Raw genomic sequence first — 23919 nt, 5'->3', positions numbered from 1 at the left:
CCTGTGGGAGGGGTTTGGAGGTGGGAACCGGAGTGGGAATGGGGGAGGGGATAGAGCGGAGGGACTCGGCCGGGCTAGAAGTGGGGGTGCAGGAGGGGGCGGGAACAGGGAGGGTTGGGGAGGGGGCGGGACAGAGGCGGGGCGGGGCGCTCTATAGGGGCGTGCACACTCCACAGGGACACGCGCTCTGGGGCACAGCAACTCGCTCCAAGTTCCCTCCCTCGCGCTCCGCGAAGCCCGCCTGAGCCCTCCCACTCGGTGCAGACCGAACCATCGCGGCCGCAGCCAGCCGGGCCCTCCACGGCCTTGAGTCCCCAGCCCCCTTGGCTTACCGGGTCAGCTCTTCTATCCGTGGCCCCACCGAGGCGGCGCGAGGACTAGGCGCCCCCTGCGGCCCGCGCTCGGCCCTCCGGCGGCGCCAGCGGCCCGGACCCCCTTCCTGGCGGGCCCGACCTTCCTCCCTGCCGTCCCCGCAGCTTGGAGCCCGGCTGGGGCCGCACCGCCCGGGGCCAGGGAGCGCGGCCGAGGTAAGTCTGGGCCGGGAATCCGGCCCGGGCGGGGGTCGGGCGGGTGGCCGCGCGGCACCCCGACTGCGCACAATGCCCGAGCCGCGCGCGGCTGGAGCGAAGCCGGATCCGCCTCTAAGCCTCCGCGCCCGGCCTGGGTGTCCATCCAGCAGGGCCGGGGAGCCGCACTGGCCCGGACGGACCCTCCCCCCCCACCCCCCCCGGCTCGCTGGGTGGGCCGCGAGAGGAGGCGCTCGCTGCGCGTCGGGGCTGGGCGGGGAGGCCGGGCAGGGGCGCTGCGGAGCCGGGCGGGCTTGCGGGGCGCGAGCGGCGGGCTGCGAAAGCGCGCCTGCCGCTTGCTGCTGAAGCACTGTGTAGGCGAAGGCTGTGGGGACGGCTCCTTGCGTCGTTCCAATCTCGGGGGCTAAATACCTAGGGGGTATCTGTATGTCCTAATCGCCGTCTGGGAATTCTTGCAAGAGATGCAGATTCAGAGGCTCTGAAAGTTTGTTTTTGGTTACCCCCTCCAGCTGCACTCATGGTCTCGATCGTCTCCACTTTCTTTGAAAGCACACAGATTTGAAGTAGAATGAAATTATCCTTGGCTCATTCGTGCCCCCGTCACCCAGCGGAGCTCATAACTTGGCAGCAAAGCTCGTGCAGGCTGTGGGAAGCCGCCGGTGCCTGCTGCCCAGACTAGTGCCCTCTGATTGTTGTTGGAAGAGGAGTGCGTGGTGGAAATGGCAGTGACAGTTCTCCCTCCGCGCAGGCTGGTGGGGAGGGTAGCAGAGATAACTTTGCTGTGTGCTTCAGTTACTCGGGAAAGTGGAAAGAAAACACCTGGTGCCGGCTTTTTAACCCTTTCATGTTGTTATTCAGATTCCAAAATGAATAGCCACAAAAATGAACAGGCTGTCTTTGCTGCCTAAGATACGGGCAAACTCTGGGTTTTTCCTCACGGCCATATCCTGTGCAAAATCTGGCACACATCTGTGACAACATTGCGTGGCTGGCATTGTAAGGACTGCAAACTGGTTTGTTTTTGAGAAGCGGAATGTGATAGTAGAATGCGCATCTTTGCAGTATAAATAATGACTTTCATTGTCCTCATATCCCCTGCTGGTATTGAAGTCCCATATATAGCCTCTTCTCCCCAATTTACACGTGGAGTCTTTCCATGGAAAATACCTGTACTAACCCGTGCCTGTTTTGTGACATCACAGCCCCTGGTCATTCAGATGAGCTAATGATTAAGCATAGTTATTTTACGTAAGGGCGAGGTCACGATAAGCCAGACTTCTTTGTCCATAATATCCCATTGATTTATCCCATGGTATTTAAGTTGCGACTATAGATCTTGTAACAGTAGAGTCACTAATTGAACAGGGAGGTGACCATGCTTTGTCAGCCTGATAATCTCTAAAGTGCTTGGAGCAGCGCCTGGAACACAGTGCTAGGTAAGTGTCACCTAGTTTTATTTTTAATTTTTATCATCAGTCCATGTGTTTTTCTGTTTGGAAAACAGTTGTTTTGTTTTTCAGATCGCAGCACTTTTAAGTCATGGTCTATTTTTATCTTGTTTAATTTTAGATCAGAATTGAGGTTGAGTTGTTTTGCTTATGACTGACAATCCATTCTGTGTGTCATTCTTACGTACAGTATACAGCAGATCTGTAAGGGCAAAAACACAGTCCTGAGCTGTCACATCCAGGTACTTTTCATAATAAGGAGACTTAATTATCCTTAAGGGCCTAAATGTCTAAGGAGGAGCCTAGACATCGGGGAAACGTGGCGTCTGGACCCCATTCTGAACACCCTCATTCTCCAGGTTGACAATAATACTTCCAGTTACTACTTGAAATTCTACCGTGGTGGCACAACAGTGGGGTAACTCCCACTTGGTCAAAGGTAATAAAGGATAAACATGATGTATATACATCAACCAGATCTTACCATTCTTATTTGTTCTTCCAAATCTTTCAAGCAGCCTAGTTAGCTAACATAAGGAAAATGAAAACTACGTACTTGCCATGTGTCCATAACCAGATGATTGTGTTTGCCACCTAGATATTTTAAAAGATTGCCAGGGATTTACTTTCATTTGGGGTCCTCCCCCATGCCCTTTTAACTTTGAAATGATATCTCTCTTATTCCTCAACAGTTTACTTAGCTAATCAAAGACATGGCTAAACTCTTGGGGCCCTGCAGTACCAAAGCTGCTGTAGGCACAGTCTGACAGTAGGTGGTGCTGTAGGTAATGCTGGTGAGCAGGGTGCATTTGTGGTCAGGTAGAATTGGAGGGGTTAATTAGTATTCCTATTGCTTGCCCTCTCCCCCAAAATATGCTCTCACTACACAGGTACCATTTAACAGTCTTTTTAGGAATAAACTTTTTAAAAAGTCTCTCCTTTGTATTTCCACCTTTTTTGGACTATTTACTGGGCCAGGTTTTTCTTCCCGAAAACCATAGTATTCCAGGTGTTAAGATAGACAATGCTTTGTAAAAGTCTTATTTAATCACCTGTACTCTTTACTCTTATTTTTTAATGATAGGGTAAGGTTGACCGTTCTGAGCCTAGAGGATCTCCAACTAACCTGGACTTTTTTTTTTTCAGTACTTAACTTGCAAGAGAGAGAAACAAATGATAAGAAACTCAGTTGCATCATGACTTTAAGAAAACAGCTTCTCATTTACTCTGATTTTTACCATTTTTCTGAGTCCCAGTATGATGCAATGAGCATTGATATTCAGGATGAAGACTGAAGCTCTGCAAAGCCATGACTCATCCAAGAAAAATATATTCATTCTGTTTAGTAGAGCACAGAGGGTAGGGAGTGAATAAGAAGACTCAGAACCAGGGCTCTCTGGACTGTAATCCGAGCTAGCTCTATGGCTGGCTGGGGGACTGGCCTGGTCGTGGGCAGTTGACAGTGGATTCTCTTTATTCCAACACAGGATAGTTGTTATCTTCTTTCTTCGGATGACATGAAGTAACTGGCTGAGTCACATAGCTACTAAGTTGCAAAGCTGCGATTTTAACCCCAAGACAGTGTGCCTGTGGAACCCGTGGATCTTTTCACCACACCATGTGGACTAATGTCTGTTTTGCACAGTCAGGAGGTGCTCACTGCATTCTTTTGGGGTTTGATACTGACAAATCTCTTTGTCATAACTCAGTGACATGCTTTGAATTTCCTGAGTAGTGTTGGGAGTCTAAAACAGAAGAGAGGAAGCTCATTTTAATGTTCAGAGGTAAACCCCTGAGATTTCTCAATACTTACTAAAGATTGCTTATTTCGGAAAGACTCAGGAGAAGGCTGGCAGGTTTAACTTCTTTGAGCTATGTAAAGGCCAGTGCAAATGGTTTAGAAGATGAAGTCGTGCTGGGTCCGTTTTTGACTTTCTTGCTCAGGTGATCTGGTGAGAGTCCTAGCCTCCCCTGTATCCACTAACTTTTCTCCCCTTGGGTTAAAGGAACTTTATTCGTTTCCATCACTTAACTACATCAAATAATTAAATACATTACAATGATTAATGAAACACCAGATCGAACTCCTTTGATGTATTCTTTTTTTTTTTTTTTAATTTTACACTTTAGCCAGAGCTTGATTTAAATTTTAGTGGTCATTTTTTGTATTGGAAACATTCTAGAAATATAAAATAGTAGCATTGGGCAATTATTCAGAAGAGAGCACAAGTTTACCCAAGAAACTAAAGGTAGCATTGATTCTGAAGCTTGAAAGCATAAGTTAACAGGATCATTCATATGCAAGGTTTTGGAGAAAGTGGTAAGAAGTATCGTTTCTCATTGCTTGTGGTTGTCATCACCTACACAATGAACTACAGATAATGAAGGTATGGGCAAGGCTTCAAAATGTTTGCAGAATACATTTTCCTCCTGTTTTTAAGCCTGGGTTTGTTTTTTAGATGATCTCTTGTGGTACAAGGTTAATGACCTTAAATCATGCATATTCCTATTATGACACGTTAGCTTTCCTCCTTCTTGTGAAAGGGGACTGCATGTCATGTTTATGTTTTTAACATTTCAAGTCTCATAAGGAGAGTCACATAAGAACACAGCATTCAAAGATATAAGGCTGGTTTTTTCTTTTTCTTTCTTTTTTTTTTTTTTTTTGGAAACTTTAGTAGTTAGTAGATGAAGCAATTGACTTCCTCTTTCCAGTATGTTTGGTGACAAAAATAGTGAACATGTGGATGATTAAACAATTTTAAACTGGAACTAGCACAAAAGCTGGGATTTTAAAATGGTAAACACTTCAGAGGGAAGTCCAAAGGTGAATAGTAAGCAAAAGGAAATAAATGTCATTTGGCAGACAGGTTTCTAGAATTATAAGAATTCCGTGGTATGTTTTATACGTCCAAGCCAGATCAATGGGTTTTGAAATTGTCCAGCTCCAGATAAAGCTTTTAAAGATACAGTTAGAAGCATATACGAAATTTTTTAATGGTTTTGTTGTAAGGCAGAGCATTTGCTCCTCAAAAGCTCCACTGGAAGTTTGTGTCTTTTCTTTTCCTTTCTTTTTTTTTTTTTTTTTTTTTGGTCTTTTTCAGGAGGAATCACAGATAGGCTTCAAAATAATCATTGCCAGCATTTTTTTTTTTTTTTTTTTGGTATCATTGTCTGGAACTTAATGAAAAGAAAGTAATTATGAGAAAGAATATTGTTTGGTAATTTCTTCTATTATGATTATTATGTTAAATGGATATTTTTAGAGCATTCACTGTGCGCCTAGGTACTAGGGATAAGTAGTGCTCAAGAAAGACTAGGTTCTTGCCCCCTTGAGGTTTTATAGTATCAAGTGGAGGAAAAAGGTAATAAAGAAATGAAAAAGATTTATTTATTTATTTTAAAGAGGGAGAGAGCACTCATGTGCATGTGGGTACACTCAAGGTGCGGGGCAGAGGGAGAGGGAGAGAGAGAATGCTCAATGCATACTCCCTCCTGAGCACAGAGCCCAACATGGGGCCAATCCCATGATCCGAGATCATGACCTGAGCCGAAATCAAGAGACAGGTACTTAACCAACTGAGCCACCCAGGTGCCCCTTGAAAAGCTAGTTTGAAGCAGTAGTAACTGCAGTCTGGAATGAGGGTGACATTCCCCGCTTGGTTGGGTGGTGTGGGAGGGCTCCAGGGAGGTTGTTTGAGCTGAGACTTACATGGGGGCGAGGGAGAGGCAATCTCTGCAAGGTCTCAAAGATCCTGAGGCAGGCATCCTGAGGCAGGCAGCGCCTGCCTTTGTGAAGAACAGGAGATAGCATCAGAGGAACCAGGTCAATAAGGCCTTGCAGACCCCAGGGGGTGGGGGGGGAGGGAGGAATTTCTGTTTATTCTGAAGCAGTGGGAGCTGCTGAGGGTGTAACACAGGAGGGCCAGGCTCTAGTGTGCAATCTGGCAGCTCACATGGCCTGCTTATGGAGAATGGATGGCCAGAAAAGAGTGGAAGTGGGGAGACAAAAAGCTGTCATGGTGACCAGCCAGGTGAACTGGAAGGAAGGGAAGGAAGTGGGAGGGGGGATCCCGAGGTTTGCACAATTTTGAATTTCTCCTAACCAAACCCATTATTGCTCTTACGATGCATCTTTATTGTACTAACACCAAAAAAGAAAACATTCAAAGCCAGTTAAGCTTTGACATACGAATCCTGATTTCAGGTATTAAAATGGGAAAATAGATGTTCTTAGAATTGGTGAAATATGGCATATTCTGGAGCTCGAGCCGGTTTGTATTTTATTTCTGTTTATCAGTGATCAAGTTGAATCCTGTTTTTGGGAAAGACCTGCGGGTCATATGTAATGGAATCCCCTCCCTCAGGATTAGAGGCTGGTGTAGACAATTGCATCCAGTGTTGGTAGTCTTTCTGATACTTTCAAAAATGTGTAGAGAAGGGCTTCACAGACATTCATTCTGTTGCCCCCACATGCACGACAAACCCACTGGTGTCAGAGATTGAGGAAGCTGTGACAGTCCGTATTTGTCAGAATGGGGAATTACTGGCTCTCTTTCTGTGATACCGGGAGCAGGGCAGAGTGAGGCCAGGGTGAGGGCTCAGTCAGGGCCATGAGAATTCCAGGCCAAACACTTAGTTGAAGGCCAGCCCATTACTGAGACAGTTCTCTAGGTGAGTCTGTCTGGGTGCAAAGACTGGTTCTGTTTGAACGTGAGTGAGTTATGGAGGCTTCTGGAACCTCAGTTTCTTTTCTGTAAAGCGGGGATAACCTACTTCATGTTGTACCTGCTTCATAGGGTTGCTGGGAGGGTTTCAGTAAGACGGTGCTTGCAAAACGGGAAGCACTTCACCGAGGCTAGTTGCTGTTATGTGTTACTGTGTTGCAGACTTCCCTTATGTCCTCATCATACAGGTCACAGGCTGAAAGTCCCTTTTTCAGAGACTCGCCCTGACCCCGGGAGCTAAGGTAGCCCCTTCTTCAGCCACCCTCTTTCCCATCATCCTGCTTTATTTGCTTCAGAGCCCCCGTGTCGAACTAGAACAGTATAATTTGTCTCCATGATGAAAGCGCCTTCCCCAGGTTGAAAGGGACACTGACGCGGCTGCCGAATCCACATTACCTAGAGCCACATCAGGCCCCTTTCAGGGCCTCGTAAGTACTTACCCAGTGGGGTCCAAGGGTGACCTGCTGGTTAGGAGGACCTTGAAGGCACAGCAAAAAGGGCAGAACTCAAGCAGAACTCTGCCCTCACCTTGGCGTTTGTGCTGTGGGTTGACCGGCTCTCCAGTGGGGTACCTGAAGTCCAGCAGGCAGGATTCAGACAGTCCTTGGTCACATACTTTGGGGACAGAGAGTCAGAGGAGAGCCAGAGTTTGTATTCAAAAACAAGGATTTCTTGGGGGTAGGACATGCTCGTTGGTTCACCCTGGCCTTTCAGAGAGCGTCACTAGCTTCCTCCTCAAGCCAAATGCCACCCAAGGCCTCCCTGGTCCATGAGATGGCAGCTCCCAGGCACCCCTCCTTGTTGTTGTCGTCATCGTCCTCCTTTTTTTTTTTTTCAAAGTATTTTAAAAGATTGTTTTTATTTGTCAGAGAGAGAGAGAGAGAGAGAGAGAGCCCAAGCAGGGGGAGCGGCAGACAGAGGGAGAAGCAGGCTCCCCACTGAGCAAGGAGCCCCATGTGGGCTTGGTCCCAAGACCCTGGGATCATCACCTGAGCCAAAGGCAGATACTTAACTGACTGAGCCATCCAGACGTCCCTCAGGCAACTAGTCCTTCTGTCAGAACCACAAGAGGAAACAAGGTAGAGAAATACACCCACTGTAAAAAACAACCAGTGGTTGTCAGACTGCCCTGGACGTTCCAGAACCCCGCCCTGAAACTGGGGCCGTAGCCTGCTGTCTGATAGACCTGCGCAGTCAGCAGTCTGGGCTGTGGGCTCTCGCCCCTGCATCTGAGCCGGATCATGTTACTTACGAGGCCACATCTCACTATAATGACTCTGCTCAGGGCATTTGGACGCGTTTGTATTTCGCAAAGGGAAATCATACCCATTTTAGAAATAAGAATATTTATATATTCCTTTCCAGGCTTTTAAGCTGTCACAGTGCTCCTCACTATTCGACTGTGGTCTTTGAGTAAAGTGAAATGAATAAAATGTAAGGACTTCTCTTCTTTCCTTTTTTTTAAAATTCTTTCTTTCTTTTTTCCTTCCTTTCTCTCTCTCTCTCTCTTTCTTTGTTTCTTTTTTGTAAGGACCCACTTTCATATCGTGCAGACACACTCCGCAGTCATAGGTGTATGCTTGTGTCTGTTCACCTACAAGTGCAAACTATTTGTCGTCTTTCTTTCTCTGGCTACCGTGGGGCCATTGCTTCCATAGGTGGTCAGAAACAGAAACTGAACTCAGAAGTGTTGAGAAATACCAGTGAATCCTGACAGCACTTCTGTGCCTTGACTCCATGTTTAAAACAAGGTGAAATTGTACTTAATTGTACTATTGTACTCTTGATATGAGTTGGGGATTTAAAAAATTCTTTTAATCTATCCCTGGCCTGTGCTCATTCAAATGATCATTAATTGGAATGTTGTGATTTTTAAGAATCTGATGTTGTTATTCCCAAGACATTTTGTTCTTGTTTAGTGACCATGAGAGAAGAGGAGAAATCTTTGTGTTGGTTCTGAATGTGACTGGTCAGGGATGTTCTTTGTAGCTTTTGAGGACCTTGTTCTAACCTACAGCACAAATTGGGTGTGTAACCATGTAAATCTTTATATAATGTTTTGGCCAAAGTGGCCATCTTTGATGGGTTAGACTAGCTATCTAGCAACTCAGTTATTTCACTTAATGAAGATTTTTTTTTCTAGTTCCTGTTAGCGAATTTGTCTTTGTAGCTCTTATACGGGAAGAGGATTACAATCATAGAAACCTATATTTTGTGGAAAGTTGAAATAAGGTTCTATCTGTATTGTTTGGAAATTGGTTTAAAGTGAATTTTCCACAGAAGTGAAGAGGAGTCCTATGCATATGATGTAGCGCTGTGTGTGTGTGTGTGTGTGTGTGTGTGTGTAGAGGTCAATTTTCAATATGATCTTCACAGTGGCCGCTTTTCCCAGTCAGAAGTAGCTCTGCTGTTTCCCCACTGTCACATACTCCAGCTCGTATGGCCTATTTTGCTTATCTGATTTCTCCTTCAGGTATTTTTTTTTTCTCTCTCAGAATTCACCAGCACAGGACCAGACTGCTTTAGTTGTTAATTCCCAGTGCTATTTCCACATATATTTTCCAGAGTGATTTCAGTGTGAGGCATTCAGCTGTTGAAGAGCTCTGTCTGCCCTTCAGACCTTTCCCCAAAAGGTGTTTAGATACTGTGAGTTAATGATAAAGAGACTGCATCCTGAGGACCTTTTAATTCAGGATACTAAGACATATTCAAACATTCCATGTCTGGAATACTTAAATATTCATCATTTTAATTTGGAGTTTTTTGTTTTGACCAGGTAGAATTTGTTAGTCATAGATACCTCATGTTGGTCAGGGTCCTCCAGAGAAACAGAACCAATAGACTTCTTTCCCTGTCTCTATTTCCATCTCCTTTTGAAGGAGGTTTGTTGTAGGGAAGTGGCTCGTGAGGTTACGGAGGCTGGGAAGTCCCACACCTGTCATCTGCAGGCCGGAGACCCTGGGGAGTCCATGGTGTATGTTCCCGAGTGAGGGGTTGGAAAGGCGGGTGTCTCAGCTGACCGAGAGCAGATCCTTCCTTTACCTTTTTGTTGTATTCAGGCTTTTGACAAACTAGATGAGGCCCACCTACATTGTGGGGGAGGGCGATCTGCTTTACTCAGTCTATCCATTCAAGTGAGTCTCATCCAGAAACATTCCTACAGGTACGTACTCATTCAACCAAGTATCTGGGCACCTTGTGTCCCAGTCGAGTTAATGCACAGACTTCTTTCGTCCTCATGCCATGTCACTGCCTGTAGTAGAATGGAGGTGACCTCAGGGATGCTTCTGACCTCGTCCATCCTCCAAAGTGTCCTGTTGCCCTTGTTGGAATTGTCAGGGTATCTTGTGAATGAGGTCACGTGCATCTCGCTGATGCCTTCTTTGACATGGAGGATTCAGCACCAATAAAGCCAAGATTCATCTCTTTATTTTTGGAGAAAAATAAAGCTTTGTCACACTGACATGGGGAATGAGCCCCATGAAGGGGAGAGGCTTTCAGATTGATGGCTCTTTCCAGCTGAAGTGTGGCATCTTGATATTGAGGTCAGGACCCCTGTCTGCCGTGACGTCCCCGCTCTATTTCCCTCTCTCTCTAACTCTGAAATCTCTCTCCTGCCTGCCCCTCATTCCCTTCCATCTTAGTTCAGTTCTGGGCCATCTTGACCTTTCTGGCTGATGGCCCTGCCCTGAACTTTCTTCCCTTTCCTACCTCCACTGTACTGTCTCCAAAATTAGCTGAGGTATCCGTCTGCCACATTGCTCACCTGCTCCAAGCCCAGACCACGTGCTCAAAACCAAGTCCCATTAACTTGCCTTTCCAGTTCTTCCCAGTGTGGCTTCTGTGCCCCTCTGGGCCCTTCCCTTGGGTGTCTCCCTGTGTTGCGTGGGCTCTTCATTCTGTCCGGAGTGCCTGCTCACCTCTGCTCTGCTTCATAGGATTCCGGTCACCCTAAAACACATCTGTCATGCCTCCTCTCTAATTATTTTCCTTGACCATATATGGTCTGAATAAAAAAAGAGCAGAAGAAGGGGGCGCCTGAGTGGCTCAGCCAGTTGAGCATCCAACTCTTGATTTCAGCTTGGGTCTTGATCCTGGGGTCATGGGATGGAGCCCTGCGCTCAGCATGGAGGCTGCTTCTCCCTCTCCCCCTACTTCTCCCTGCAGGTCCGTGCGTCCTCTCTCTCTCTCTCTCTCTCTTTCTTTCTCGCAAATAGACAAATAAAATCTTTTTTTTTAAATTTTTTATTTTTTATAAACATATAATATATTTTTATCCCCAGGGGTACAGGTCTGTGAATCACCAGGTTTACACACTTCACAGCACCCCCCATAGCACATACCCTCCCCAATATCCATAATCTCATCCCCCTTCTCCCAGCCCTCCTCCCCCCAGCAACCCTCAGTTTGTTTTGCTAAATTAAGAGTCACTTATGGTTTGTCTCCCTCCCAATCCCATCTTGTTTCATTTATTCTTCTCCTACCTCCTTAAGCCCCTATGTTGCATCACCACTTCCTCATATCAGGGAGATCATATGATAGTTGTCTTTCTCTGCTTGACTTATTTCGCTAAGCATGATACGCTCTAGTTCCATCCATGTTGTTGCAAATGGCAAGATTTCATTTCTTTTGATGGCTGCATAGTATTCCATTGTGTATATATACCACATCTTCTTGATCCATTCATCTGTTGATGGACATCTAGGTTCTTTCCACAGTTTAGCTATTGTGGACATTGCTGCTATAAACATCGGGTGCACGTGCCCCTTCGGATCACTACGTTTTTATCTTTAGGGTAGACACCCAGTAGCGCAATTGCTGGGTCATAGGGTACTTCTATTTTCAACATTTTGAGGAACCTCCATGCTGTTTTCCAGAGTGGTTGCACCAGCTTGCATTCCCACCAACAGTGTAGGGGGGTTCCCCTTTCTCCGCATCCTCGCCAGCATCTGTCATTTCCTGACTTGTTAATTTTAGCCATTTTGACTGGTAGATAAATAAAATCTTAAAAAAAAAAAAAAAAAGAAGAAGAACAGAAGAAACAATCATGTCTTTTATGATGTTGAAGTTACTTGAATGTGAGGGCATAAAAGTATATCTCTGCCTTATGACTACTGTTGGACTTGATAGAGGGCATAAATCTTACTTAAAACAGCAGCTTCTTGTGCATATCTGCCTCCATCTTAAGCCACTCTGCTACTTGAGTAGTTTACGTCTCAAGATTGAGGTGAATGATCTCTTAGATGCTGAAGGGGTTCGAGGCTGGGATCAACGCACCACTATTGATGATATCCTGAGAGATCATGGAGAAGATGAGAGGTGCCAGAATCAAGTCAGATGTCCTGATTTTTCAGAAAGTGGCGAGATCCTAGACCTGCACCAGTATGGGGGCTGCTGGCCACACATAGCTATCAAGCACGGGCTACATGGCTAGTGTGAACTGAGATATCCTGTAGGCATAAAGTACCAAATTTTGCAGATTACATTTGAAAACAGAATGTAAAATAACTCATTAATATTTGGGGGATATTTTGGACTGATTGAGTAAAATATATTGTCAAAAATGATTTCATCTTTTTCTTTTTAATTTTTATTATACCCACAAGAGGATTAGAAATAACATATTGTTCACCTTTGCAGCTTGCATTGTATTTCCATGGGAGGATGCTGTTCTAGACTCTACAATTTAATTATTTCACTCTAGCAAGAGCATTCTAAAACATAGTGTTAAGCAGATGGTTGTGTACACGTAGAAAGGGAAGTGGTAATAACTAAAAGCAAGCATAGTTTGACTAAGAACAAATCAGGCCAAGCTAACCTCATTTTTTTTTTTTTTTTTAATTCAGGTTACTAGCCCAGAAGATCAGAATGCTTCTCTAGATTTCTATCTGGGTTTCTGTAAAACACTTGAAACATCTCCTCTGATAAGCTCAAGAACAATTTAGAGTACATAGGGTAGTTGTCTATTGTGTGGCTGTGTCTGTAGCTGGTTGAACTCAGTTCTTAGAAGATCTTGTATAGGGGCACCTGGGTGGCTTTGTGGGTTAAAGCCTCTGCCTTTGGCTCAGGTCATGATCCCAGGGTCCTGGGATCGAGGGTCCTGGAATTGAGCCCCGCATCGGGCTCTCTGCTTGGCAGGGAGGCTGCTTCCTCCTCTCTCTCTGCCTGCCTCTCTGCCTACTTGTGATCTCTGTCTGTCAAATAAATAAATAAAATCTTTAAAAAAAAAAAGATCTTGTATCAACCTTCGTGTCAGGAACAGACTAGGGATGCTTTCAGGCTTCCCATAGAGCTTATTCCATTTTAGTCACATAAACTAAGGTCGTTTGTGAAGAGGTCAGGTTTGACCAGGTTTCAGGGGTCTGGAAGAAGGTATACCACATCAGCCATGTTCTGCCAGACGGTCTGGAGTTCATTCATGGCACACATGTATTTAGTTCATATATGCTCAGGCACTACATCAGGTGCTAAGAATCAAGATTAATAATGCATTGTCCCTAACTTCAAAATTTCATCTTGTGGGTAAGAAAAACCCCCATAAAATCACGGACTGTGTGGTAACACATTGGTGTGTTGGCTGCCCAGCAATGCTAAGAATATCACTTCTGCTCTGCTGCCACCAAGAATGGCTTAGTATTAATTGATCTGAAACTAAAATCATTATCTTTAATGGTTCATATCTAACAACTTAATACATAGCAAGTTAATTTATAGAGGGTTTTTTCCTAATTGGTTTTATTTATATTTTTCCAGCTTTATTGACATATAATTGACAAATAAAACTAATTTATGTTTAAGACATACATTGATAGACATACAATGTGGTATTTTGGTGTATGTATCCATTGTGAACTAGTGACCACAGTTAAACTAATTAACACATCCACTACTTTATGAAGTTATTGTGTGTGTGTGTGTGTGTGTGTGTGTGTGTGTTGAGAACATTGAAGATCTACACCCTTAGCAAATTTCAATCGGGTATTATTAACTATACTCATGTTGTACATGAGGTCTCTAGATCTTATTCATCTTATAACTGAAAGTTGTTCTCTCTTCTTTTTTTTAAAGTTTGTTCTATTTTTTTTTAAGATTTTATTTATTTATTTGACAGAGATCACAAGTAGGCAGAGAAGCAGGCAGAGGGAGAGGAGGAAGAAGGCTCACTGCTGAGCAGAGAGTCCGATGCGGGGCTCGATTCCAGGACCCTGGGATCATGACCTGAGCTGAAGGCAGAGGCTTTAACTTACTGAGCCACCCAGGCGCCCTCTCTATTTTTTTTTTTTTTAATTTGTTATTTTTGACCAACATCTCCCGATTTCTCCCACCCCCTCGTCCCTGGCAACCACCATTCTACTCTCTGCTTCTGTGAGTTTGAATTATTTAGATTCTGCATGTAAGTGTGTGAGATTATTTTTCTATTGCTATGGTAGAAAGCTTGGTAATATCTACTTTGAAACATTTCCAGAACAAAAACACTTTGACAATATACTTTTGGGGGTTTATTGGACCCATGTACTAGAGTGGGTCCTTCAAACTCATTTCTCAGAACATTCTGGCTTTGCCCACTAGGTACATATACAGCTGCATTCATACAAAAGTGGATAATTCTGCATTCTGGGCAGCTTGGAACTTCTGCTGAGAATTATGAATCTACTGAGCTCTTATCAATCTAAGAGGCTTATTTATTGTGGATGATTTTTTCAAGATTTTACATAGCCCATCCACTGCTTTGATTTTGTCAGCTTTGGTCTTCCAAGTAGGTGACTCTCGGTAACACTTAGGTGGCAAGGAGTTGTCTTAGACCCTTCTAAAATCATCTTCCTGACTGAGTAGCCCTCTCACCCATCACACTCTCTGCTTTGGCTGAAGAAGATTCCAGAGGCAGCCAGGTGACACCTCCTCCTGTATTTTGGTGGAGAGGTCAGTAAGTACCTCTTGCATTGTTACCATCCAGTGTGCGCTACACTTTACACATTAAAAGTTTGTCAGAAACATGAAAGGCAAATAATATGATTATAAATAATAAACTTGACGCAAAATCAAAGCTCAGCTGTAGCAACTTAGTAGAAAATTATGATCAATTTCTTCTCTATCTTGACCTGTTTCTGTGTTTAATTTTCTCTAGGTCTGTTTTTCTCTGATTTTATTTTATTTTTTTTCTTCAAAGTATCTCACATCTTTTTGTGAAAGAAGCAGGATTTATAGTAAAACTGGAGGCTTTCTTAATGTAATTTTTGGTCTGTAAGTGGGTTGTATAAAACTCTTTATATTGAGAAGATATGAGTCGTGTATTTGACCTTGTTGAGACTTTCATACTAAATATTTAAATCAGTGGCAGTCAGCTTTTTAATTATTTATTTTTTGTAGATGAGAAGAATATTTAGTGGTCACTTTTTTTTCACATCCCAAATCACAAGTTCTATGGAGACCTGTGGCAGAAAAATCTTCCAACTTAATGATTTCTTGTCTAGAAAATCTCAGAGGGGGATCTGACGATGTTTCTGGGCCCCAAACAGTGCATTCTCTGGGAGGGGTTGGTGGACCATGGGTGGCAGGCATACCTTTGGGTTCCCGTGCCTTGTTGGGGGTGGAAGGAACCTGCTGGAGGTCACTCAAAGTTACTCCATTTCTTTCTCAGAACAACATTGCAGTGTTGGTATTACTGTGGTCCAACCTTACTAATAGGGACAGTTGTGCCAGGAGGTGAGATGGAATCTTCCGGTCACTGGGGAGTGGAAGAGCTAGTATAATGCATGGACTCAGTGAACCACAGCTGTGTGCAGTGTTAGCTGTGGGCAGGAGGCGTTCCCACTGCCCTCCACAGCCTGGCCATCCCTGGTGGTGCGTCTCATTTCCCTGAAATGGCAAAATGGAGTGAACATTTCCACATGTGCCTTCTCTGGCTGGTGTCTTCCTCCCTGGAGCGGCTCCCAGAAGTCCTGTGTTTCACGCTCCCCTGGCATGTCCCTTCTGCCAACACTACCTCCCCTCCCTGACTCCCCACTGCAGGCCTGAGGGGGATCCTTGATGGGTTTTCCCATCTGATGGGTTTTTCTAGAGCATCTCCCCATCCTAAAAGACTGTTTTGGAATTATATAGTGTACTTTCTCTGGAACTGAGACTGGCCGGGCTTTACCCAACAAAAGATTTCTCTCAGTACCGCAAATGAAGGCAAATATTTTGATGTTCCAGAATCTTTACCTATATGTATCAAAGATGGACTGTAACAGCAAGAAATGCCAAGGCCAGTGTAAGAGTGTGAGGGGAGAGGGTTTGGGATGTGCCCAGCGGCCGTCCTCAGTCACACACTAGGGGCTTATGTGGAGATGAACTATTATCCTGTCCAAGACAGCTGTCCCAGCCAGGCATATGCCCACACTCAGTAAATAGTACTTGATGATACTGGAAAGGTCTTTGTGGGGTGGAGGGATTAGAGGATTGTATGCTGTGCAGATTATCCAGCCAAGACCCATGAGGGAAAGTGATATGAAGGTCAGAGGTGGCCCAGACTAGATTGAGCCGCCATGTAAAATGGATCCTCTATTGTTTGGACTGGCAAGGGGGGGATCCAGAAGGGGCTGGACAGTCAGCTTCCTGTCCCCTATGCTGAGACTCATTGTTTTTATCCTGACACATACCAGCTTCACCATGACCCACATGGTTGTCGCCATTTCTAGCATGATCTTTCTGACTTCTGATTTGGGTTCATTTCATCTTACCTTAGAAGCTGAGTTGGCTTCACGGTAAATTTAACGGAATCTATTCAGGGCACTCTCTCAAGGGCACAGTGTTGGAAAATAAGGTCACATCTCTCTTTTAACACTGAAATAAACTGATAAATGCTTGCAAGCAGAGGAGGAGAAGAACGAGGTAGCCAGCCTTCAGTTTGGGGGCATTCATTACTGTGCTAGAAATGAGACTGGGGCATGTGGCTCCCAGGAAAGGGGATTTTCTGGGCATCCAGATCCTGGCCTCCACATGTGCAGAGATATGCTTTTGCCTTCCGTTCTCTCTCGCTTGGCAAACGCCCAAGCAAAACGGGAACTCTTGGGGCTGTCTTGGCAAAACAGATGTCAGTTCTTCCTCAAAAGGCCTTTCAAGAATGCCTACTGCAGTGGTCCACACCGTCAATTGATAAAAACCTCTGGGATTCTGTCGTTCCCCAGGGGCCCTTCCCCGAATAGGAATTTGGGGGCAGAGTAGAGGTCAGCTTGTGACACTGCTGCACAGCTGGCTTTGGGAGTCCTGGATCTGGGTCAGTGGTTCACAGATGCCAGCACACCAGAATCACCTTCTGCCAACACTACCTCCCCTCCCTGACCCCCCACTGCAGGCCTGAGGGGGATCCTTGATGGGTTTTCCCATCTGATGGGTTTTTCTAGAGCATCTCCCCATCCTAAAAGACTGTTTTGGAATTATATAGTGTACTTTCTCTGGAACTGAGACTGGCCGGGCTTTACCCAACAAAAGATTTCTCTCAGTACCGCAAATGAAGGCAAATATTTTGATGTTCCAGAATCTTTACCTATATGTATCAAAGATGGACTGTAACAGCAAGAAATGCCAAGGCCAGTGTAAGAGTGTGAGGGGAGAGGGTTTGGGATGTGCCCAGCGGCCGTCCTCAGTCACACACTAGGGGCTTATGTGGAGATGAACTATTATCCTGTCCAAGACAGCTGTCCCAGCCAGGCATATGCCCACACTCAGTAAATAGTAGGGTTAAACATAAACATAATAGGAGGGTTAAACATAAATTGCTGGTCTGTTCCCAGAGTTTCTGATTAATAAGTCCAGGGAAGACCTGGGAAATTGAATTTCAAACAGGTTCCTTGTTGATATAGAACTGCTGATCTGGGTGAAGTCCTCTTTTTAGGGGTGCATGGTGCTTCATTGAGAGCTCCCAGGCACAGTAAAGTTGGCAAGAGCCTGTGCAGGAGGGAAGGAGACAGAGGTTATTTGAAGGTGGATGTCCTGTAAGAAAATGCTGGGCAGGCCCAAAAGGGTTGCAGACATTCTCCCAGACAAGATCTGCCTTCTGTCATAAGCTTTAACTTCTCATCAAGAATATGAAACAAACAAAGAATCTGAAACAGATAAAGAGGAGAAGGGAGTTGGGGGAAATTGGAAGGGAAGGTGAAATGAGAGACTATGGACTCTGAAAAACAATCTGAGGGTTTTGAAGGGGGGCGGTGGGAGGTCGGGGTACTGGGTGGTGGGTATTATAGAGGGCACGGATTACATGGAGCACTGGGTGTGGTGCAAAAATAATGAATACTGTTACGCTGAAAATAAGTAAAAGATAAATTTTAAAAAATGCATAATTTTTAATGGAACATTTCTTCTTAATAAGCCACATATATGTCTGCTTTTCCCTAGCCATTTTGCATTTGTCTTTATAGTCTTTGTGGATATTCATGTCTAAAGTATCAATGAGTTATGATTTGCTTTTGGGGGTACCATTTACTAAGTATTTTTAGACATTAGGAAGCAAGACTATGATGAAGCTATGTTTTATTTCAAAATTAAAAAAATTTAATGGAAATCTGTCTTTGGAGCGTATTCAGCCTTCATAAAATGTTTTTAAATGGCATTCTAAGATGTTTTTGTTAACATCAAAACTTTGGTCCATGAAAATGTACTTATTTCCTCAGGTTTAAAAAAATGTTTTTGTGAAATGATATCCTTTTTTCTTAGGAGTTTCTGGTCTTTTAGCTGATGAGTTTGATGTTCTTTTAGACAGTGAGGTTCTTTTTTGTTTGTTTTAGAGTACATAAAATGTACACTCTTGGAACAATTTTTCTTACTTTGACAAAAATTAATGTAGATATTATTAAATGGATTAAATTTGGAGGAATAAATATAGCAAAGGTGATTTCTAAATTTAGTCTTAGGCCCTTAAGTAAAAATGCCTTCAGTGAACTGAAACATGGTTTTAAAAAGTTATAAGGGTTTTAAGGAAACATCTAATGAAATGTGTGTTCTATAATTGAAATAAGTCCTATTTGGAAACAAACTTAATTCAAAGAATATTGAGCTATTTCTTACTATATCGTTCAACTCATTCTATTTTTATGGTTTAATTATATAGTTGACCCATTTAATCTGAATACCTCACCAAACGGAAACTAGGGTATCTTTTAAACAATTTTAGAATCTGAGAAATCTGATGTGTCTTTGGTGAGGGTGGCCAGAGGGAACTAGAGCAGGTATTCTCTGTGGCTCTTTGATTTTTTTTTTTTTTAATCTATGAAATAGATACTTTTAGATAAATGATTATACTGAGCAAAAAAAGAAGCTAGGAGTTCAAGTAATATCTGTATTATCTCTTGTTACATAAGAAATGACCCCAAAATTTAGTGGCTCAAACAATGTTAAGTGTCCCATCCTGACACTTCTGTGAGGATTCGGGGTGGGGTGTCTTCTGGAGGCCACAGTCAAGGTGTGGCTGGGGCTGTAGTCACCTGGAGGTTGGGCGGGGCCTGGAGCAGATGCATCAGAGGGGGCTCAGTGAGGAGGCTGGTAAGTTGAGGGTGGCTGTTGGTTAGGGCGTGGAGCTCAGTTCCTTCCCACCTGGGGCCTTTCTGACTGCTGTTTGAACTGTTTACTTTATAGGTCCAATTTTTGGCCAGGGAAGCACAAGAGAATGGTTTTTCACAACACCCAGGACTGGATCCCTACCCAACTCCACATATTCACCAAATTTTTCCTGAGGTACAGCTTTGCACCAGAGTTCTCTAGGCAGACACCTGCAATGTTCTTTGCCTCAAGGATCCCAGAAGAGATGGTGGAGTGATCAGAATGTGCTAGCCTAAAAGGGAGGGGAGGGAATAATAGCCCAGGGAAGTTTTCCTGAGGCAGGTTAGATCTGAGCTTTGTCACATCTGTTCTACCCAAGGCAAGGTAGGTGTTAGCCAGGTTTGCTTTAGGCTTGAACTTTGTACAGTGTGGGGTGGGAAATTAGAGGAGAGGGGATTCAGTCTCTTTTGTATGGGTTTGAGGGGCATGAACACAAAGTAATGGTTTGTCTCTAAATGAAATTACAGTGGACATTACAGCAGTATTTTCTGCTAAGATTACCAGAGTCTCTCAAAAATAAATTGTGAAGAAGATATCATCAAGTTGGTATCTTGGATTGTATTGATTTTCATATTTGATTTTTGATAATTGATTTTATTGATATTTGGTATTTGGTTTGATTTAATATTTCATTTGAGTTAGTAGCTGAAAGGTGCTAATGAGGTATTTAATACTTGTACTGGGGCCAAAAACTGAAAAATATGTGACTATAAGAGCCTACACCAGTATTAATGTCCTATGGTTTCTTAAGATTTAAAGGAAACCAATGGAATTCCTAAAAATTATTCAGAAATGTACCTTGGTGTTCAGAACTCCTCTATATTTTATAATGTACTGTTCTAAGCACTTCATATGTTTTGGAACATTTTATTCTCAAACCCCAAAAAGCTTAGGCTTCTGTTACCATTTCAGAGGGCTATAGAATGTGAAGTTTATTTAGAAAAGAACATATAGGGGCACCTGGGTGGCTCATTCACTAAGAGTCTGCCTTTGATTCAGGGCATGATCTTGGGGTCCTGAAATTGAGCCCCTCATCGCCCTTCCTGCTAAGTGGGGAGTCTGCTTCTTTCTCTACCTCCGCCTCTGCCCTGCTCTTGCTCTCTCTCTCAAATAAATAAAGTCTCTAAAAAAAAAACAGAAAAACCAGAAAGAAAGAAAAGAACATATACACTAATTATTATGTTTTAAAATATTCAAATAAATATATTAAAATGTCTTTATCCTTATCAGTTTGTCTACTTGTTCTCCCAGTTATTGAGCACAGGATGCTTAAAGTCTTCAACTATGATTGCGGATTTGTGTCTTTCTCTCTTTAGTTTTGTAAAGTTTTGCTTCATTTAGTTTGAGGTTCTATAATTAGGTGCATACACTCTTAACACTCTTAATGTCTTTGCACTGAATTGACTCTTTGATCATTATATAATACCCCTTCTTATCTTCAGGGATACTCCTTGTCTTGAAGTCTACTTTATCTGATAGTAATGTAGGCATACCTGTTGTTTATGATTGGTGTATACATACACACACATACACACCATCGCATGTATGTGTAGTGTGTGTGTGTGTGTGTGTGCATGTGTGTATGTAAATATGTTTATAAATCCTGTTATTTTTAACCTATCTGGCCTTTATACTTAAAGTGTATCTTTTATAAGTGGCAGATAGTTAGTTGTTACTTTTTAATCAATCTTGAATATTATCTCTCTCTCTTTTTTTTTTATTGTTAGTACCATATAGTACATCATTAGTTTTTGATGTAGTTTTCCATGATTCATTGTTTGCATATAACACCCAGTGCTCCATGCAGTCCCTCTTAATTGAGGGTTTTGTCCATTTACATTTAATGTCATTATTGATAGGGCCAATTTTGTCTGCCCTTTCATTATTTTTATTCTGTTGTGTTTGTCCTTTCTTTTGCCTCATTTTGGATTATTCCAGTATTCTTTAATAAGCGAAGGTTTGGTTTTATTTATTTATTTTTTTTTAAAGATTTTATTTATTTATTTGACAGAGAGAGATCACAAGTAGGCAGAGAGGCAGGCAGAGAGAGAGAGGAGGAAGCAGGCTCCCTGCTGAGCAGAGAGCCCGATGCGGGACTCGATCCCAGGACCCTGAGATCATGACCTGAGCAGAAGGCAGCGGCTTAACCCACCGAGCCACCCAGGCGCCCCAGGTTTGGTTTTATTTTTACTGGCTGTTTTAGGGACTCATCTATGCTGAATTCATATTACAACTTCCAATTTAATCTAAGAATCTTACAGCTGTACATTTCCATTTACCCTCCTGTCATCTGCTGTGCTGTTGCTATATATTTTACTTCTACATAAGTTATAAACTGTGTAATACAGTAGTATGTTTGCTTTACAGCCAATTATCATTGTTTTGTTTTGGTTTTTTTAATTTAAAAAAACTTTAAAATATTTATCCACACTTTTTCCAGGTCTTTGCTCTTCATTCCTTCTTGTAAATCTGAATTATTCTGTTTGGTGTTATTTCCCTTCAACCTGAAGAACTTCCTCTGTCATTTACTGTGATGTGGATCTGCTAGTGACAAATACTCTAAGCCTTCGTTTAGCTGAAAATGTCTTTAAGTTGCCTTCATTTTTGAGGGGTAATTTTGCCAAGCAAAGGATTCTAGATTGACAGTTTTCTCTTTTTTCCTTTTAGCACTTCAGGTAGGTTGTTCCATTCTGGCTTCTATTGCTCTTTATGAGATGTTGGCCATTATTATTATTATCTTTGTTCTCCTGTATGTAATGTCTTTTTTACCTTCTTGCTCTTTTTTTAAAATTTAAAAAATTTTTTATATTATGTTATGTTACTCACCATATGGCACATCATTAGTTTTTGATGTAATATTCCATGATTCATTGTTTGTGTATTACCTCCAGTTTCCCTTGCAATACATGCCTTCCTTCTTGCTTTTTAATTTTTGTGTCTTCTTATGGTGAGTTTTCAGAAGTTAGACCATGATATGCCTAAGTGTGGATTTGTTTGCCTTTTTCTGTTTGGGATGCATTGAGCATCTTGGGTTAATGGTTTGATATTTTTCAAATCTGGTACATTTCATTCACATTTCTTGAAATATTTTAAATCCTATTGTTCTTGCTCCTCTAATTATTCATATTCTGAAGTGTTTGATATTATTTCTCATGTCACTGCTATTTAGTTCATTTTTCTCCTGTCATTTTCTGTGTTTAATTTGGAAAATGTAAAGCACACTGACTTGTCTTTTGCGATGCCCATCCAGTAAATTTTTTTTTCAGATTTTCACTTTTTTAATAAAGTTGTGCATTTTAATTTCAGTATTTTTAACATACCATGTTATATTAGTTTCAGGTGTAGAGTATGGTGATTCAGCAGTTCTAGATCTTCAGTGCTCATCGTGATAAGTGCTCTTTAATCCTTCTCCCCAATTTCACCTGTCCACCCTCCCCTCTGATAACCATCAGTTTGTTCTCAAGACTCTGTTTTTTTTGGTTTGCCTTTCTCTCTCTCTCTTTTTTTTCCTTTGCTGGTTTGTTTTGTTCCTTAAACTCCACATACGAGTCAAATCACATGGTATTTGTCTTTCTCTGATTGGCTTATTTCACTTAGCATTATACTCTCCAGCCCCATTTATGTTGTTGCAAATGGCAAGATTTCATTTCATTTTTATAGCTGAATAATATTCCTGGGTGTGTGTGTGTGTGTGTGTGTGTGTGTGTGTGTGTACCGCCCCTTCTTTATCCATTCATGTATGGATGAACACTTAAGCTGTTTCCATATCTTGGTTATTATAAATAATACTGCTATAAACATAGGGGCGCATGTATCCCTTTGAATTAGTGTTTCTATATATTTTTTGGATAAATACCCAGTAGTGTGATTACTGGATGGAAGATATTTCTATTTTTAATTTTTGAAAAACCTCCGTTCTGTTTTCCAAAATGACTGCACCAGTTTGTATTCCTACCAATAGTACACAAGGGTTCCTTTTTCTCCACATCTTTGCCAGCTCTTGTTGTTTCTTGTGTTTCTGATTTTAGCCGTTCTGACAAGTGTGAGGTGATATCTCATTGTACTTTTGATTTGCGTTTTTCTGATATTGAGTTATGTTGAACCTCTTTTCCTGTGTCTGTCGGATGTCTTTTTATTTAGAGAAGTGTCTGTTCATGTCTTCTGCCCAATTTTAATCAAATTATTTGAAGTGGGTTGTTTGTTTTGTTTTGTTTGGTTTGGTGTTGAGTTGTATAACTTCTTTATATATTTCAGATACTGGGTGCCTGGGCAGCTCAGTCAATTAAGTATCTGCCTTTGCATTAGTTTATGATGGCAGGTCCTGGGATGGAGTCCTACATTGGACTCCCTGCTCAGTGGGGACTCTACTTCTTCCTCTGCCTCTCTCTCTATCATGAATAAATAAATAAAATATTTAAAATAAATAAATAAATAAATATTTTGGATACTAACCCTCTTCAAATATGTCATTTGCAAATTCATTCAGCAGGTTGCCTTTTTAGTTTTGTTGATTGTTTTCTTCACTGTGCAGAATCTTTTCATTTAGATGCAGTCCCAAAGCCCATCTTGGCTTTTACTTACCTTACCTCAGGAGATACCCTATCACCCTATCCAATAAACTTTTTATTCAAATACTGTATT

General features: G+C 42.5%; 1 protein-coding gene across 1 annotated transcript in view; it reads left to right on the top strand.

Annotated features, from left to right (window-relative positions):
• The first annotated feature begins 398 nt into the window (after positions 1-398).
• FAM110B (family with sequence similarity 110 member B) overlaps positions 399-23919 on the top strand; it is a 150407-nt gene continuing 126886 nt past the window's right edge. The window contains exon 1 of the mRNA XM_004768791.3: positions 399-527. The gene's annotated coding sequence lies outside the window, so the exon portion shown is untranslated. The remainder of the gene's footprint in view (positions 528-23919) is intronic.

This window comes from Mustela putorius, unplaced genomic scaffold (assembly GCF_011764305.1).
Source record: "Mustela putorius furo isolate JIRA1106 unplaced genomic scaffold, ASM1176430v1.1 tig00000151_pilon_pilon_pilon, whole genome shotgun sequence".
NCBI classification, from domain to species: domain Eukaryota; kingdom Metazoa; phylum Chordata; class Mammalia; order Carnivora; family Mustelidae; genus Mustela; species Mustela putorius.
The sequence above is the reverse complement of the archived record's forward strand: the minus strand, read 5'-3'. Positions and strand labels throughout refer to the sequence as shown.